Here is a 17,269-nt window from a genome sequence, read left to right as displayed (position 1 = left end):
CTTCCACAGGGTACCGGGATTTGAATTTAAGGCTTTGTGCTTGCTACTCGTCTTCCATCACTTCAGTTATACCCTCAACCATTTTTTGCTTTTTTTGTGTGCATAAGGTCTTATTTTGGTTTTGTTGCCAGTCCTGGGGCTTGAACTCAGGGCTTGGGTGCTGTCGCTGAACTTTTGTGCTCAAGGCTAGCACTCTACCAATTCAGCCACACCTCCACATCAGTTTTTGTTGCTGTTGGTTGGTTGGTTGGTTTTGCTGGTTAATTGGTGATTATTGGCTGCAGAATAGAGGCCCCAGTTGGAAGCAAAGGATGAAAAGGGAATGCTCTAGAAACCAGAGCGGGAGCATCCGGAGTCTTCCATCAGGTCACAAGTTCAATCAACCAGGCCTTGGGCTTCCGTCAGAAGAGAGATGTACCGGAACTCAGAGGACACATCCTCCAGGGCAACAATCCCATCAGGCAACAGGGCTAGAGATCTCCGTGCGCATGTGCTGGTGCTTGGGCCTGCTGTGTCTATGTGTCCAGTATGTGCATAAGCGGGTGCTTAGGAGCTCTGTCTTCTCTGAACATTGATCGTCCTGGACAGGAGTAGCTGGGATGGAGAAAGGATGTTGAATAGCACCTGGCTCCAAGCAGACACAGGGCAAGATCGACTTTGCTTTCTCCCCTGAAGCCTGGTCTCCCTTCCAAGCCACTAGTCCTTGGCCAACAGGCCGGGAATTGGCCCCAGACTCATCCAGCTTGTCAGAGTGAAGTCACCAGCGCAGCAGCTTCAGCTGTGGCTTTCACAGCAGATGTCTGAGTTGACTGGGGCTTCTGTGAGCTCCGCTGGTTTGAGGATCACACAGACAGAGACAGACAGACAGGCTGAGCCACAAGAGCCAGAATAAAAGGACAAGAGAAAAAAACAGGGACTTGGAAGTCAGATATCTAGTTCTAGCTCTGTTAGGTTATCGATTCTTTTTTTTTTTTTTTTCTAATGCCAGACCTGGGGCTTGAACTCAGAGCCTGGGCTCTGTCCCTGAGTGTCTTTTGCTCAAGGGTAGTGCTCTACCACTTGAGCCACTGCTCCACTTTTGACTTTTTTTTTTTTGCAGAGATAAGAATCTCACAACTGGACACCAGTGGCTCACACCTAGAATTCTTACTCAGAAAGCTGAGATTTGAGGTTCAAAGCCAGTCTGGGCAGAATAGTCCATCTCCAATAAGCTACGCAGAGAAAGACAGAAGTGGCACTGTGGCTCAAGTGGTAGAGCTCTACCCTTGAGCAAAAGAAGCTCAGGTACAGCCCCTATGCCTTAAATTCAAGCCCCAGAAAAGACAGAAAATGAAAATAAACGCCGGTCCACCAATGGCTCATGCCTGTCATCCTAGCTACTCAGGAGGCTGAGATCTGAGGATTGCCATTCAAAGCCAGACCAGGGAAGGAAAGTCCTTGAGACTCTCATCTCCAATAGCCACCAGAAAATCAGAAGTGGTGCTCTGGCTCAAGTGAGAGCAGTAGCCTTGAGCTTAAGAGTTCAGCGACAAAAAAAAAAAAAAAAAAAAGAGTTCAGCGACAGCACACAGGCCTAGAGTTCAAGCACCACTACCAACAAAAATAGATAGATAGATAGATAGATAGATAGATAGATAGATAGACAAATGTCTCACAGACTTTCCTGTCTGGGCTGGCTTTGAACCTTGACCTTGAGCTCTCAGCCTCCTTGATAGGTAAGATTACATCCACCAGTGCCCAGCAGGTAACTGATTCTGATGTACAAATTGAACTATCAACCACTCAAGTAACCCTGCCTCATGATCCCAGCTGTACAGTAGGAGTTTGGTCTGAGTGAGCTCATAGTTCCCTCTACTCTGGAACTGCAAAGTTTGCTAATACACCAAGAACAAACACAGCACACAGGAGTGGAAAGAAGGAAGCATAGCTCCAAGGAATTTGACGAGGAAGGCCAGAATGACCATAAGACATAAGGCCATAAGACAACAGAGGCTGGTTTATAAACAAACAAACAAAAAACCAGGTGCAGTGGCTCAAGCCTGTATCTACCCTACTTAGGAGACAGAGATCAGGGATCATGGTTCAAGGCCAGTCCATAAAATTTTGAGAGACTCCATCTCAACCAATGGCCAGGTACACTAGTACACACCTGTTATCCCAAGCAGTTCAGGAAAGCACAAGTAGGAGGATCACAGTCCAAGGGGGGACTTGGAATATGGCCTAGTATCGCCTACTATACATGAAGCCCTGGGTTTGATTCCTCAGCACCACATATGTAGAAAAAGCCAGAAGTGGCGCTGCGGCTCAAGTGGCAGAGTGCTAGCCTTGAGCAAAAAGAAGCCAGGGACAGTGCCCAGGCCCTGAGTTCAAGCCCCAGGGCTGGCAAAAAACAAAACAGTCCAAGTGGGCAGAATATAAAGCAAGACCTACTATGAAAATAACCACTGCAAAAATATGGCTGGAGGAGTGGCTCAAAAGGTGGAGTACTTGCCTAGTAAACATAAAGTCCTGAGTTCAATACCAACTACTGAAAAACCAGAGGTCAAGGTCAAGGTAAACAGGAAAACAACTGTTCTCCAAAGCCTTCTTCCCTTTGGGGTGTGGTTCAAGTGGTAGAGCACCAGTTTTGAATGAAAAAGCTAAGGAGTAACACCCAAACCCTGATTTCAAGTCACAGTAGTGACACCAAAACAAAACAAACCAAAACAAAAAGCTGGGCCCCAGTACCTCATGCCTTTAATGCTAGCTACTCAGGAGACTGAGGTCAGAGAATCACAGTTCAAAAGCCAGCCCGGGCAGGAAAGTCTGTGAGACTCTTATCTCCAATAAACTACCCCCAAAACCCAAAGTAGAGCTGTGGCTCAAGTGAAAAAACACTAGCCTTCAGGAGAAAAATAAAAGCTCAGAGATATCACCCAAAGCCCTGAGTTCAAGCTCTGCCCCCCTCAAAAATAAAAAGAGACTTTTGCCGCCACTTAATAGCCAGACATGACATCATCTTGACTTTTCCTCCCTAGCAGTCCCGTGGGTGGTACGGCACCGGCTGAGCCAAGCGTGAGACCTTGAGTTCAAACCCTGGTACGGAGACTCGTATTCTCCTTTAGTTCCTGTAGTATATCCTGCTACTGCAGGAAAATGGACTTTGGGCCCAGCAGGTGCCCCACAACAATGTCAAGTAGAGCTCTCTGCTCTCTGCATGACATGCGTACAGTGGCCACCCCAGGAGGCTGAAATCTGAGAATCCAGTTTTGAAGCCAGTTGGGGCAGGAACGCGCATGGGACACTTATCTTCCATATGAACCAGCAAAAAAACAGCAGTAGATGTGTGGCTCAAATGGTAGAGTAGCAGCCTTGAGTGAAAAAGCCAAGCAAGGGCTGGGAATATGGCCTAATGGTAAAGTGCTTGACTCACATACATGAAGCTCTGGGTTCGATGACTCAGCACCACATATATAGAACAAAAGCCAGAAGGGGCGCTGTGGCTCAAGTGCTAGAGTGCTACTAGCTTTGAGCAAAAAGAAGCCAGGGACAGTGCCTAGGCCCTGAGTTCAAGCCTCAGGACTGGCAAAAAAAAAAAAAAAAAAAAGACAAGCAAGAGCACAAGACCCTGAGTTCCAGTACACACACACACACACACACACACACACACACACACACACACACACACATACACACACACGCTAAAACAGTTACCTTAGTGTCCCTGGGTGTGTCCATGTATGAACAGTCACATAGCAGAGGTCTGAGCATGCTCACTGACGGCTCTGCAATTCGCCCTCCATCACCATGGTGTCCAACTATACTCACAGCCAGTGGTGTTGCTGTGTTGACCGCAGGAGCAGGTGAGTTCATCCTCTGTAGGTATGTGGGTGTCACTGTGCCCCCCCAACCCCGCACTTCTCATTAACATCACCAAGTGTCATCTCCTGAGCAGTTAGAATTACAGACGTGAGTCACAAGTGACTGATCATCTATTATTTTTACTAGCATACTACTGTTTTGTATTAGCATATACTAGCTCTACATGGAGGCAGGAGTTTCATTACGACATTTCCACCCATATTTACAATGCATTCCAATCAATCTCCCCACTCTATTGCTCTCCCTTCTCTCCTCCTCATGCTCTGTGGCTCAAATGGTAGGGTACTAGCCTTGAGCAAAAGAACCTCAAGGACAGTGCCCAGGCCCTGAGTTCAAGCAAAAATGAATAGATAAATAATTTCAACAGGTTTCACTATTCTAGTTTCATGCATGATGACCATCTGTTTCAATCACATTCATCCTCGTTCACCTTCATTACATTGTTTTAAATTGGTGTTAGATCAAAGAAATCTTTGCTGAACCCAGAGTTGCAAATATTTTCTCTTGTGTGTTTTTTCCTAGGAGTTACTTAGTTTTAGATGTTGATCTTAGGTCTATAATTCATATTAAATTAGCTTTTGCACATGGTGTGAGGTTTGGGTACAGGTTCATTTTGTTGGAGTGGGGGAGAACAAGAAACTATCCAGTTGTTCTAGTGCTGTTGAAAAGGCTAGTCTAGGGCTGGGAATATGGCCTAGTGGCAAAAGCGCTTGCCTCATATACATGAAGCCCTGGGTTCGATTCCTCAGCACCACATATATAGAAAGAGCAGGAAGTGGTGCTGTGGCTCAAGTGGCAGAGTGCTAGCCTTGAGAAGAAGAAAAAAAAAAAAAAAGCCAGGGACAGTGCCCAGGCCCTGAGTTCAAACCCCAGGACTGGCAAAAGGAAAAAGAAAAAAAGAAAAGGCTATCCTATCCCTGTTTCCAAATCCTTTATTACTATTCATTATTATTATAGTTTAAGCACTGTGTTCTTGGTGGTATTGTCCTTTGCACTCTAGAGCTATCTCCATACCCAAAGGTCAGTAGTAGGACAAATGTGTCTCCCACAGAATCCCCAAACAGAACTGTACAGCCTAAGTAACACACAGGCTGTCCATTGGAATACCTTGGGCTTTTAATCATGATCCCTCTTGTCCCTAGCTTTCTAGCTCTCTGGTGATTAACTGGAGATAAGAGTCTCATAGCCTCTTCTACCTGGGGTAGCTTTGAACTACAATCCTAAGATCTCAGCCTCCTGATTAGCTAGAATTGCAGGAATGAGTCACCAGCATCCTGTAGTTTTTGTTTTTGAGGCAAGATCTTGCTATGTGGTCTGGGCTTGACTTCAAACTCTCAATCCTCCTGCCTCAGTTTCCAGAGTACTGAGATTATAGGCCAAACGGATTTTGAATCCTCTACATGGACGAGATAATCCATTAATAACATGGATTCTGCTGTTACCACTATCAACGTTGCTGTTCATTTTCCTTTCAGCCCAAGCCCAGCCAGTGAAGAAAGCCCCCAGTACAAGGTTACCAGACTTCCTTCCACCAAGACTCAGCTCCTAGAAGTGCTCAGGGACTCAAGGCTGGCTGGTACCTAACCCAGCTCTCTTCATTGCCAGGCCTCTGCGAAGCACATGGCACATTTCATCCCTCTTGGCATTCCAGCACCCAGAGTTGTTTGGACAGCCCACCCTTTAAGTAGTCCCACTAAGCCTAAGCTGGGTGCCCATGGCTCATGACTGTAATCCTAGCTATTTGGAAGGCTAAGATCTGAGGATCATGGTTCAAAGCCAGCCTGGGGAAGTCCAAGAGGAATGTAGGAAAGTCCAAGAGAAACTTATCTCCAACTCACTACCCAAAAAAGCCAGAGATGGAGCTGTGGTTCAAATGGTAGAGCACTAGCCTTGAGGCAGGGTGGGGGTGGGTGGGCAAGGTCAGCCAGGTACTGGTGGCTCACACCTGTCATCCTAGCTACTCAGGAGGCTGAGATCTGAGAAGCATAATTCAAAGCCAGCCTTGGCAGGAATGTTTGTGAGACTCTTATCTCCAATAAACTACCAAAAAGCTAATGTGGAGCTGTACTCAAGTGGCAGAACTCTAGCTTTGAGCCCAAAAAGAAGCTGAGGGACAATGTCTAGGCCCTGAGTTCAAGTTACCCGACCCCCCCTCCCACACACACAGAGTTTAAAAACAGTACCCAGGCTCTGAGTTCAAGCCCCAGGACCAGTGTGTGCCCCCACACACACAGATAGCCCCCCTAATGATCCTCCTTAGAGTACAAGAGTACCTCAGGACTTCCATGTGGCCCAGGAAAGGCTTGCTCTAGCCCTGGAGATAGAAGCAACCTGGGACACAGGGTGTAGGCAGCTCCTGGCTGACCTCCTCCTGTTCCGGGGGCCTCTGCCGAAGGGACATCCCTCCTCTTCCCTGGACTTTCTGGCCCTGGGGCGAACCTTGTTGGCGTCAGTAAACTGTTAATATTTTCCGATCCTGGCTGTTATACAACATTTCACCTCAAAAATGCTTCCACTCCCTCACCACAGGGCGCGTCTGTCCAGGGAGAGGAACCAGTGGAGATGACCCACCCGTGTTCTGGGTCTTGGGGCAGCCACAGCCAACCCACGGAGGAAGAGGTGGCAGAAATGTCATCCCAGCCAGCGAAAGCTCCATGGTCCCACAGGAAGCCAAGGCGGTTTGGATTCTGGTTTTCTTTCTTTTCTTTTTCTATCAGGCGTGGGCCTTGAACTCAGGGCTTGGACCATATCCCTGAGCTCTTCTGCTCAAGGCTGGCTGGCACTCAACCATTTTGAGCCACACACAGCTCTACTTCCGGTTTTCTGATGGTTCATTGGAGAGAAGAATCTCACAGACTTTCCTGCCCAGGCTGGCTTTGAACCATGATGCTCAGACCTCCAATCAGTAACTACAATACAAAGCTTGTCTCCATTAGCATTTAGGAGACCCAAAGTATAACTGGGGTTCTATCTGAGAGCTTACCCCTTCCCTTCTACTTACCCTCTCACCTTGACCAAGTGGCTTTGCCTCTCTGAGCTCCAATGTCCCATCTGGACCATGGGGAAGACCACAGGGCTTGGCAGGCTGTCAGGATATTTGCATCACCAGGTGAGCTTGAGGAACAACCTAGGCCCAGTCTCACTTCAGAGTCTAACCTCATTCATGTTGAGTGAAATAGCATTATTTCTTTTCTTTTCCTTTTTTTTTTTTTTGTTGGTCCTGGGGCTTGAACTCAGAGCCTGAGCACTGTCCCTGAGCTCTTTCGCGCAAGGCTAGCACGATACCACGTCCAGCAATTGTAGTACTTCCAATTTTCTCTTGGTTCATTGGAGATAAGAGTTTCACAGACTTTCCTGCTTAGGCTGGCTTGGAACCGCAATCCTCAGCTCTCAGCCTCCTGAGTAGCTAGGATGACAGGTGTAAGCCACCAGTGCCGAGCTTTTTTATTATTATTATTTTGAGCCTATTTCTTCTTAACTGTGTGTCTCACTTTTGTGTAGAGCCCTCTGTTTCTTCTCCTCACACCTACCAGTCTTCCCTGGGACACTCAAGGCCCTAACCGGCCTCTTCTGTCCCCCACCCAAGCTCATCTCTACACCTCCCCTCACACGGAGGCTCCATTCACAAGGCTCTTCAGCTAATTCCTGATTAGGCCAAGCTCTTCCTCTCCGCAAGATCCCAGCATTGCCTTTCCCTTCCCCTTGAGAACTCTTTGCATAGCCCTTTCTCATTCTTTGTTGTTGTTGCTGCTGTTTTTGTCCAAGACCAGGATTTGAACTTGGTATCTGATGGTTTTGCTTATTGGCTGGTGCTCTACCACCTAAGCCATGCCTCCAACCCCTAGGGTTGGTTATCTTTTCTTTCCTTCCTTCCTTCCTTCCTTCCTTCCTTCCTTCCTTCCTTCCTTCCTTCCTTCCTTCCATTTCTTGTCCTTTCTTACCCTCAATGCCCTTTCTCATTGTGTCTAGAATCTTCGCTGGCCATTTCACAGGAGTAAGGTTTGCTGGGTGCTGTCTCCCACAGAAGTCCTTCTACTTCCTTCATAATGTAAAACACTTAGATCACACTCTGTCATTATTGCTTCCTTCTTGTCAGTTCTCCAAAAGCCACAGTCTTGTCAATCTTGTTCCTGGTAGTATCCAGCACAAGGCTTGACCCAAGCAAGGTGGTCAATGACTATTGGCTGAAGAGGTAGACCTAATTAGTTCATTGGCCTATTGCTCAGTTGCTCATTCATGTAAGTGAGGTGTTTTTTGTTTGTTGACTGTTGTTGTTCTGGTGGTAGGTTCTCGAGTTTGAATTCATAAGCCTTGTGCGTGCTGGACAGGTGCTTTCCCACGGTGACCTTTTTGCTTTACTTGTTTAGATAGTTCTTATGTTTTTTTGCCCCAATTGGCCTGAACCAGGATCATCCTACCTATACCTTCTGCATAGTTGGGTGTCACAGACATGCACCACTACTCCCAGCTTATTGGTGGAGATGAGTGTCTCACTACCATTTTGCCTGAGCTGGCCTTAAGACACGATCCTCTTGATCTTTACCTCCCTAGTGTTGGGGTTACAGATGTGAGCCAGCACACCCAGTCCCATCAGTGAGTTTTCTTTTTTTTTTTTTTTTGCTTTTTTGGCCAGTCCTGGCCCTGGCTTCTTCCCGCTCAAGGCTAGCACTCTGCCACTTGAGCCACAGCGCCACTTCTGGCCGTTTTCTGTATATGTGGTGCTGGGGAATCGAACCCAGGGCCTCATGTATACGAGGCAAGCACTCTTGCCACTAGGCCATATCCCCAGCTCCCATCAGTGGGTTTTCTGCAAGCCTATCAGTGTGAGGTTTGGAGTCATCCTTTATCAGGCAGGTCAGGCAAGCCCTGAGCAGGCTGGTTGCTGTGTGGAATAAGTCTGTGTGACTGCAGCTCTATGAACTCCTCAGAGAAATACAAAGAAGACAACCTAGGCCAGGTGCCAATGGCTCACGCCTGTCATCCTAGCTACTCAGAAGGCTGAAATGTGAGGATTATGGTTCCAATCCAGCCCGGGCAGGAAAGTCCATGAGACTCTTATCTCCAATAAATCCCCAGAAAACGGGAAGTGGCACTGTATCTCAAGATGGTAGAATGCTAGTCTTGGGCAAAAGAGCTCAGAGATAACACCCTCACTTCAAGCCCCACCAAAAAAAGAAGGCCTTCCTCCCAGAAACTTCTGGTCACCTCTGTACTTCAGAATCTTACTGCTACGCCCTCTCCTGCCAGGAGGTGAAGTCGAGTGGAGCTAAGGCCGAAGCTTGTGGAAGCTTCCTCACCCCTGGCAGTAGCTGTGGTTACCCCATAAACGCCTCACCTGTGGGGTGCAGTGCTCAGGAAGAGGCTGCGGAGGAGGCACAGAGAAAGCTTTGTGGCTTCCTCGCTGTCCCCTCCCAACCACCCCTGCCTGGAGCTCTGTGATCATGGAAACTCCCCCATGGGACCTGCAGCCCAGCCCCAGGACATGGGCCACCACGCACGTTGCCACCGGCCGCTCAACACACGGCAGGACCTGAACTTGCACGTTCAGGGTCCATTTCTTTCCTCGGAGCCCTCCCTTTGTGCCCTTCTCCATAGACAAGAGAGGCCCAGCTCCCCCGGGGGGGGGGGGCGGGAGCAGAGGTCTTCCAGGTTAGTGGAATGAGGACCAGGCTTGCCAGGACTCCCCAGGGACACCTCCCACTGGGGAGCCCCAGATATAGCTGGGGTGTCGCCACAGACCACGTGGAAGAGGGGATCGGAGAGGCTGACGGGGAAAATAGCTGTTCAGAGGAAGTGGGCAGCTGCCCCCTGACCACAGAGCCCTCCATCTTGCTCTCAGACCAACTCCATGACTGGGAGGTCCCACTCGCAGTGACATCATCCTCTCTCAGGCTGCCGAGGGAAATGAGCTCAGGGTGGCCGTCAGAGGCGGCCTGTTTACTGACAGAGACCCTGGCCGTCAGCAATGCTTTGACCAGACGTTCCCTGTCCCAGCCAGCATGAAGCAGAAATTTCCTTAAACACATTACTTTGGCCAATGGCTCACTTGTGTTAGACAAATAAAATAAAATAAAATACTTTTTCTTCTTTTCAATAGGAAAATTCCCAGCTCAAGTCGGGCACTGGTGGCACATACACCTGTAATCCCAGCTACTCACGAGGCTGAGATTTGAGGATTGATCCTTGAAGCCAGCTAGGGCAGGAAAGTCTGTGAGACTCTTAATTACACACACACACACACACACACACACACACACACACACACACACACACACCCCAGTTTTTGCCCAGAGCTGGAGGCTCACACCTGTGATCCTAGCTACTCAGGAGACTGAGATCTGAGGATCACAGTTTGAAGCCAGCCTTGGCAGAAAGTCTATGAGACTCTTATCCCCAATAAACTACTCAGAAAAAGCGGGAAGTGGCGCTGTGACTCAAGTGGTAGAGCGCTAGCCTTTGAGCACAAAGAGGCTCAGGGGCAGAGTCCAGGCCCTGAGTTCAATTCCTAGAACCAGCCAAAAAAGAAAAAGCATTTTTAAAGTTAAAAAGAATATCGTCCTCCCTCCAGAAGGTCTTTTACAAACTAAGTTCTTCCCATCTCTTTGGTAAATCTCGGGGGCTAGGAGACCCCCAAACCACACCTCCATCTCCTGTGTGGGAGCAGAGGGAAAGCCAGCGAGATCTCCCAGGCAGACCCTCTCCCAGCCTGCCCCAGGGGCCTGCGCCACCCTGCGCTTCTCCCAGCTCAGCAACCCCAGCTGCACCCCCGACCCCTCCCTCATTCTCTGCAGGTCATGGATATTTCAGGAGAGCCCCAGAGAGCCGCCAGCTTTCACAGGATCCAGGGGATTCCCAGGATTGTCACCCTCCTGGCAGAGAGAAACTGTCCCCTACCCTCCCCAGGCTTTTTTTTTGGTGGGGGTTCCCAGCTAGAATGCAGCCCTTCTAGAGTAGGAATCATGGAGGTCATCTATGTCCCTAACACACAGAGATCCTCAGGCCATCTCTATCAGCACGGGAGCAATCCCCTCCCCCCAAGAGTTATCAATCATGGGGAACAGCTGCCCTGGCTGTTCTACCCACTACTGGGGTTGGGCAGGCAGGCACAGGCATGTCTGGGAGCTGAGGCCTGACCTGACCCAGCTCTGCCTTGAACCAATTCTGCTGAGTCCAGTGACTCTCCTAGCCCGAGCAGGGGTTGAGGGCGGAGCCAGGTAGGAAAACAGTGTTGAAGCTGTGTATCACAGCAATTATGTGTGCCAAAGACTGGGAAGATTCCACCTGTCTCCATCAGAGGGGAGGGACGGGGGGGTGGAGAAAGAAGCTTCCACAAAAATCACAGAGGGCTGGGAATGTGACTCAGTGGTAGAGTGCTTGCCTAGCATGCATGAAGCCCTGGGTTCATTTCCTCAGTACCACATACACAGAAAAAGCTGCAAGTGGCACTATGACTCAAGTGGTAGAGTGCTAGAGCCTTGAGCAAAAGAAGCTCAGGGACAGTGCCCAGGCCCTGAGTTCATGCCACAGAACTTGGGGAAAAAAAATCATAGACAGAGCCATCCTGGGCAGGAAAGTCCCCGTAAGACTTACCTCCAATGAACCACTCAAAGGGAAGCTGTAGCTCAAAGTGGTAGAGTGCTAGCCTTGAGCACAAAAGCGCAAGAACAGTGTCCAGGCCCTGAGTTCAAGCCACAACTGACTCAAAAAAAAAAAAAAGCCATAGCCAGGCAAGGTGCTGGTGACTCATGCCTGTAATCTCAGCTACTTAGGAGGCTGGGATTTGAGGATTGTGGTTCAAAGCCAGCCTGGGAAGAAAAGTCCATGAGACTCTTATCTCCAATTAATCACAGAAAAAGCCAGAAGTGGAGCTATGGCTCAAATGGAAGAGTGCTAGCTTTGAGCAAAAGATGCTCAGGGGTAGCACACAAGCCTAGAGTTTAAGCCCTAGGAACAGCAGCTTCGTGCCCCCAACAAAACATCACAGCCAGTGGCTTTCTAGGCTACACTCAATGAAGCGCCAAAGCCAGATTTTCTCCCCTCTCTGTCCTCTCCCAAACCCCAACTGAGATAGCCAGAATTCCCTAACCACATGGTTTCAATGAATGTGATCAACCAGCTGCTGTGGCGCATACCTCTAATCCCAGCTACTCAGGAGGCTGAGATCTGAGAACTGTGGTTCAAATGGTTCAAAGTCAGCCCAGTCAGGAAAATTTGTGAGACTTTTTTTTTTCTTTTGCCAGTCCTGGGGCTTGGACTCAGGGCCTGAGCACTGTCCCTGGCTTCCTTTTGCTCAAGGCTAGCACTCTGCCACTTGAGCCACAGCGCCACTTCTGGCCGTTTTCTGTATATGTGGTGCTGAGGAATCGAACCTAGGGCTTCATGTATACAAGGCAAGCCCTCTTGCCACTAGGCCATATTCCCAGCCCCTGTGAGACTCTTATCTCCCATAAACTACCAAAAAAAAAAAAAAAAAGTCAACCTGCACTATCACTATATCTTATCTGAGTACATTGGGAATTGTATATACTGGTATTACAACTAGGAAAGTGCAGCTGGGGATATGGCCTAGTGGCAAGAGTGCTTGCCTTGTATACATGAAGCCCTGGGTTCAATTCCTCAGCACCACATATACAGAAAACGGCCAGAAGTGGTGCTGTGGCTCAAGTGGCAGAGTGCTAGCCTTGAGTAAAAAGAAGCCAGGGACAGTGCTCAAGCCCTGAGTTCAAGCCCCACAACTGGCCAAATAAATAAATAAATAAAATAGAACTAGGAAAGTGAAAGGGAATACCAAAATCGAGAGACACAGGATAAAAAGACAAACGATTACAAAAGCAATACTTGCAAAACTGTTTGGTGTAAACCAACTGAACAACTCATGGGAGAAGAGAGAAAGGGGGAGGGGGAGAGAGAAAGGGGGAGGGGGAGAGGGAAAAGGGGAGGGGGGAAGAGGGAAGGGGGAGGGGGAAGAAGGAAGGGGGAGGGGAGGGGGAGGGGAGGGGGGAGGGGAGGGGGGAATGAGAGAGGAGGTAACAAACAGTATAAGAAATGTATCCAATGCCTAACATATGAAACTGTAACCTCTCTGTACACCATTTTGACAAATAAATCTAAAAAAAAGTCAGAAGTGGAGCTGTGGCTAAACTGGTACAGTGCCAGCCTTAGTAAAATAGATAAGGGACAGCACCCACACCCTGAGTTCAAGCCCCATGACAGAGAAGGCGAGGAGGGGGAAGAAGAAGGAGGAGGAGGAGGAGAAGCACAGACTGCCTCTGATACACTCAAAGGCAGAGCCATCAGCCTGACACAGACTTCGGGGGAGACACCTGCCCACAGAGACTCCCCTGGAGAAATCCCACACTGTCTGCTCCCGCCTCTCTTGTCTGCATGACGGGGGCTCCTAGAGGAATCAGCCCAGCCCTGGAGGCTTGGCTGCATCCTCCCCCACAATCCCAGTCCCGGAAAAGCAGATGGTGTGTGTTGGGGCTGTCTGTCTTCGGAAGGCCGCTGCCTCCCGTAGTCTAGCCAAGCCCAGGCTGGGTTTGACTCTGGGCGGGGGCAAAGCCCGCATGGGCTCTGTTGCCCCAGCTCTGCTTCCGCTGCGATGATTTAGGAGCACCTGGTGAAGCGCTTTTCCAAGGGGCTTCTTCCTCAGGAAACGGCTTCCCCATCAGCCTGATCTCCAAAACAGACGTAGGATGAAAACACCATATGGCCCAAACCACACTGCTGCCACTCCAGCCACAACATCTGCAAGAGTGAAGGGCAGCATGTTCTAATCTTCCTTTGGTCCCAATTTTCAGTGTCCACTTCTGTAAAATATGCTATTTGCACGCTGGGCGCTGGGTGGCTCACGCCTGTAACCCCTGCTACTCAGGAGGCTGAAATCTGAGGATAGCGGTTCAAAGCCAGCTGGGGCAGAAAAGTCCCTGTGAAACTCTTATTACCTCCAATGAACCACTCAAAAACCAGAAGTGGCACTGTGGCTCAAAGTGGTAGAGCACTAGCTTTGAGCTGAAGAGCTCAGGGACAGCACCTGGGTCCCAAGTTCAAGGCCCACAACTGACCAAAAAATAAAAAGCTACTTGGATGGTTGACTACAGGTTTAGCAGAGGTGAAGGGCCTAGGTGGAGAGGTTCCTCTTAACTGACAGCTGTCAGGTGGAGAGGTTCCTTTTAACTGACAGGGCTGTGTCCCCAGGGGCTTCTGGCTGAGGTACCTGATACAGAAGTGAAATAGGAATATCCTGTCTAACCTGGAAAACACCAAGTGACCTCTTCTCCCTCCCCCTCCCCTTGAAGGTCCCCCCAGGCCTCTTCTGGAGGTGGACACGGGGCTGTAGCCCCAGCAGCCCAAGAGCCAACACAGGAATGAGGCTCCATACAGCTGGCCAGACAGGGGAGGCTGTTTATTCTCTCATGTCCCAAACATCTCAGACAATCAGGAGGACTTGGCTGCTGGCAATCCCTGGATACACAGTCTCAAAGAAGTCCTAATCAGAGCAGGCTGAGCTCTGAACAGAGAGCGGCTAGGGGTGGTGGGTGGGTGGGTGTAGGAACCCTCAACCCTCCAACTGCCTCTCATTCAGTGCCATGTGTATCTCTGAGTTGTTTGCTTCCTGAGTCTGCAGTGATGAAGGACAGGGTATAGAGAGCGGAATGCAGAACTGAGGCAGGAAGACCATGAGTTAGAGGCTAGCCTGGGGTAGATAGTGAGACCTGTCTCAAAAAACGATCAGCAGATTTCCCGAATGGCCCAACCGGTTCGGGGACGTTCCAGGTACTTTGACCACCCTGGAATGTCATCAGACCAATTTTTAGAGAACCCCTAGCCCCGAGTCAATCAGATTTGTCCTCACACCCCAACCCTGTACCTGGCTCATGTCAATCAGATTTGTCCTCACACCCCAATCCTGCCTGCACCTGGTTTATGTAACTTTGTGATTTTTTTTTCTTTAAATACCCATGTAAAACTCTGCTCCTGGCCTTCCTCCTAACCTCCGCTGTGTCGGAGGGGAGGGGGGGTAGGACGAGGCCCGAGTTGCAGCTCGCCTGAATAAAGCCTTGCTTTTGCATTTCGGAAAAAACAAACAACAAAAAAAAAAACAAAAAAACAATCAGCAGCCTGCCTGGTGGCTCACGCCTATCCTTGCTACTCTGGAGGCTGAGATCTGAGGATCTCGGCTTGAAGCCAGCCCAGGCAGAAAAGCCCCCCACAAGACTCTTAGTTCCAATTAACCACTCAAAAGCCTGAAGTGGCACTGTGGCTCAAGTGGTAAAGCAGTAGCCTTGAGCACAAATTGGCTCAGGGACAGCACCTAGGCCCTGAGGTCAAGCCCCACGACCAACCCCTCCTCCCCAAAACAAATGCCATCAGTCACTAATGTGTATGAATAAGCCTCAAACCAGTAGTTGGACCTTTCTCAGCACCATTATAACTTTAAATGCAACACAAGATTCTGCTTTGCCCATCTCATCACCCCGCTCCCCCAAACCTTCTTTTCTGCTAACAGAGCAAGTGGGACTCCTGGAAATCGAGCTACATCATCCACCTACAGTGCCCTGTTAATTTATGTTCTTCTCAAGCACCATTTAATCCCATTCTGGTGGCATTCAGCCATTACTCTCCAGTATTCTGGGAGGATTTCTTGCATCTTTTCATCCATTTATTCACTCAACAAACTTTTTTTTTCTGTGCCAAAACTGAGGCTTGAACTCAAGGTCTGGGAGCTGTCCCTTAGCTTTGTCATTCAAGGCTGGCACTCTAGCACTAGAACCACAGCTCCACTTGTGACTATTTTGGTTTTTTTTTTTTTTTTTTTTTTTTTTTGGCCAGTCCTGGGCCTTGGACTCAGGGCCTGAGCACTGTCCCTGGCTTCTTTTTGCTCAAGGCTAGCACTCTACCACTTGAGCCATAGCGCTACTTCTGGCTTTTTCTATATATGTGGTGCTGAGGAATCGAACCCAGGGCTTCATGTATACGAGGCAAGCACTCTTGCCACTAGGCCATATCCCCAGCCCCATACTTGTGACTTTTTTGATGGTTAATTGGAGATAAGCACCTCGTGAACTTCTCTTTGGGGCTGGGCTGGCTTTGAACTGTGATCCTCAGCCTCCTGAGTAGCTGGGATTACAGGTATGAGCCACTGGTGCCCAACTCAAACTTTTCTTGAGCACCTACCATCTCTTAGAAACATGGATATGCAGGATAACCGACCCTTGCCCTCAAGGAGTTTGCAAAGAATTCTAACACAAGAAATGTCAACTCCATCAAAAATTATTTTTCTTTTTTTCTGCCGATCCTGTAGCTTGAAGTCAAGGCCTGGGCTCTGTCCCTGAGCTTCTTTTGCTCAAGGCTAGCACTCTACCACTTGTACCACAGTGCCACTTCCAACTTTTTCTGAGTGGTTAATTGGAGATAAGAGTCTCAAGGACTTTCCTGCCTGGCTGGCTTCAACTGTGATCCTCAGATCTCAGCCTCCTGAGTAGCTAGGATGACAGGTGTGAGTTACCAGTGCCCAGGTGCAAGATAACACTGCATAAATTCCAGTAATTGACACGAAGTACTCAGCAAACCCCGCTTCCCCTTCATTCTATGGACCCTGCAGGGGAACCTTGGACATTTTCAGAAAACCATTCCAGGTGGGGAAGGGCGCCAGCAGAGTGGGTGGAGAGGGCGGTTTCTATCGTGTTTTGGAATGTTCTGGATGCTCCCAGGGTCAGGTTGGAGATGCATGCAAAGGAGTGGGGGCTTATTCTAACCAGATCAGGGTAGAGGCAGCCCAGGACACTGTCTCCATGACACATAGTCCCAGACAGTTTGGAAACAAACAGAAACCCTTGGGGAATGGAGGGGGGGCGGGGGGGGGGCAAAGACAAATACAAAAGACAAGAGATGGAAAACTGGGCACGAGGATGGGGTGGTAGGAAGGAGAGCAACGAGGAGAGACATGGGGGTCTATGAAGGAGCTTGGGGGGATTGCTCCTGTGTTTGGCATGAAGCACTGAATTCACCAAGCCCAGGGGGCCAAAGCGTGGTCACCATGGAAACAGGAGGGTGGGGAAGAGGATTTTAAGCCAATATAAACCTCCTGGGCTTAGCAGTGCAGAGGCTCAGATGCCATGGGGCCATGTTCTGAAGAAAAATAACTGATGGATCTGAGTCGTTTTTATTTTTATTGTTGGCCCTGGGGCTTGCACTCGGGGGTCCTGGACACTGTCCCTGTGCAAGGGTAGTAGTAGCGCTCTACCACTTGAGCCACAGCACCGCTTCTGGCTTTTCCTAAGTCGTTTACTGGAGATAAGAGTCTCCTGGTCTTTACGACTGGGCTGGCTTTGAACGGCAATCTTCAGATAGCACCTCTTAAGTAGCTAGGATTACAGGCATGAGCCACCAGCATGGGGCTTTCATC

The sequence above is a fragment of the Perognathus longimembris genome, chromosome 23 (assembly GCF_023159225.1).
Source record: "Perognathus longimembris pacificus isolate PPM17 chromosome 23, ASM2315922v1, whole genome shotgun sequence".
NCBI classification, from domain to species: Eukaryota; Metazoa; Chordata; class Mammalia; order Rodentia; family Heteromyidae; genus Perognathus; species Perognathus longimembris.
This window is presented reverse-complemented; position numbering follows the sequence as displayed.